Source organism: Pinus tabuliformis, chromosome 6 (genome assembly GCF_031772625.1).
Source record: "Pinus tabuliformis cultivar Carrire ecotype Pingquan chromosome 6, CPIR1, whole genome shotgun sequence".
NCBI lineage: Eukaryota > Viridiplantae > Streptophyta > Pinopsida > Pinales > Pinaceae > Pinus > Pinus tabuliformis.
The window spans coordinates 129632041-129634529 of NC_142292.1; the positions used below are offsets into that span (position 1 = coordinate 129632041).

General features: G+C 37.8%; 1 pseudogene; it reads left to right on the plus strand.

Annotated features, from left to right (window-relative positions):
• The first annotated feature begins 882 nt into the window (after positions 1-882).
• LOC149257696 (serine/threonine-protein kinase PBL27 pseudogene) lies at positions 883-2195 on the plus strand (annotated as a pseudogene).
• Positions 2196-2489: the final 294 nt, after the last annotated feature.

Sequence of the window (2489 nt, forward strand, 5' to 3'; positions counted from 1 at the left end):
TTAATGTTTTCTTCATGCCAAAGAAAGATTGTAGTTCAAAGAGTCATCACTATCCTACAAGTTTTATCTAATAGTTAGTGTGAGAAAGAAGAGCCATATTTTAGAAGGGTCTATACACAATAATTTCCAACAATTTCTAAAAGAGTTGTTGGTAAAATGGTCAAAGCATTTTGTAGTTAGGAACCAATTTTGGTATTACTGCCGAATTTCTAAAAAAGTTAAGTGGGTTCTGAAAAAATTTGTTGGATTCCTCCTTTGTCTTTCATGTAGATGCAAGTTGAATCCATTAGTATAAAATTTTGTCATACACCTAATCTGTTAGGGTTGGTGGGGAGGAATTCCAATAGTCATTGAAGTCCAAGTGACCTCTTGGAATATCAAAACCAAGGGTCATAATACTATGTATTAATATGTACATCTTGTGAATATAATAAATCCACACAAGTTATTCAAATATTTCCTATCAATTTTGTGTGTGTTTGACCTGGTATCATTGTAGGTTCCTCTCTAGCCTACTTAGATGTGTGAAATCCATTAGTTTTGTGGCCTTAATGTGGGAACCCTCAAAAAAATTGTGCCCTCTCTATGCATGTCAGTTTTTCTTGTTGAAACTACACCTAAGGATTTTACCATTTATGTTTTCTATATTGCAAACCTAATGCACTTAGCTACCCCTCTGCCTAGTTTTGTCACAACTCTAACCAATGTTCACCCACAAGTTTGTCATTTCTATTTAATGCATGTTAAGGAAACATTGGCATATGATGCTTCCTCCAATCCTACACCCATTTCTCTCCTGCATTATGGGATATTTATACATTCAAATAAATATCAGAGGATATGCGCCATTGGTAACCTTCAGAGGATATGCAGTTTGTGGTCATGGATAGTCTAAATCCTCACAGTGCTTCATTTTATATGGATGGAGCCCAATGCTATGAGTATTGGCTGCTGTTTGTTTGGTTGACTGCCATGATATGGCTTGCCTTGTTATCTCTCTCTCTCTCTATATATATATATATATGTGTGTGTGTGTGTGTGTTTTTAGCCTTTTTAAGGTTACACATGACCACACTAAGAAAAAGGATATAAATGAATAGAACAAGAACAGAAAGGAAAAAATATATCACACTCTGATCTACTAGCTTGCTTTCTTTCCCCTTGAACTGTTATTCGATTTTTTTTCCCCTTGAACTGTTATTGAATTTCCTTGTTTCCCCTTGAACTTGGATTGTGCTCATACTGAGATTAACTTTTAGCCGAGCAGAGAAATGTGTTGTTTTCCATATTGTGGATCTGCAAAGGACGTAAAAGACATGTAGTACTTGAAAAGGTCCGAACTAAATGATATTAAGAGCAAAGATGACCAGGAATACCCTATTGCATATTCTAATCAACTTCCCAAAACCTCTTCAGATAGATTGAGATCGAAGTCCTCCCATGGGAACATGCAAGATGAACCTCCCAAGATGGGGGAACCACATATTGCTGTGCAAACATTCATTTTTTGAGAATTGGCTGCAGCGACGAATAATTTTCAGCCTGAGTGTTTGTTGGGTGAAGGAGGCTTTGGCAGAGTTTATAAAGGGAGGCTTGAGAGCACCGGTCAGCTTGTGGCTATCAAGCAACTCGACAGGAATGGATTGTAGGGAAACAGGGAGTTCCTTGTTGAGGTTTTGATGTTGAGTCTTCTTCATCACCCAAATATTGTTAACCTTATTGGATATTAGGCTGATGGGGATCAAAGGCTTTTGGTATACGAATACATGCAATTGGGATCGCTGGAAAACCATTTCCATGATCTCCCACCTGATAAGGAGCCATTATATTGGAAAGCAAGAATGAAAATAACTGCAGATGCTACAAGAGGGTTGGAATATTTTCATGACAAATCCAACCCTCCAGTCATATGCCATGATTTTAAATCCTCTAATATTTCACTGGACGAGGGATTTCATCCAAAGTTGTCGGATTTTGGGCTGGCCAAACTCGGACCTATTTGAGATAAGACTCACATTTCCACATGAGTAATGGGAACTTATGGATATTGTGCACCAGTGTATGCTATGACAAGCCAGCTGATTGCCAAGTCAGATGTGTACAGTTTCAGAGTTGTCTTATTAGAGTTAATAAGAGGGATAAAAGCTATTGACAATTCCTGGTTAGCAAAGGAGGCTCTAGAGGAGGTCCAATGAAATCAATGACCTCACCCAACAAAAAACTGAAGAAAATGGAAGAAATGAAGAAAAAACCTACCTCAGAGGAGGTCCCATGAAATCAATGACCCCACCCAACAGAAAACATGAGGAAAATGAAAGAAATGAAGACAAATCCTACCTCATATGCACATGCAGAATCGTAATGGTTGATTTCAAATGAAGGCACTGGAATTCAACCCTGTACATTTCGCGCCATCTCGAAATAAGAATAACAATAATATTTGACCAGCTTTCCCCACCCAATAGAAAACCTGAAGAAAATGAAAGAAA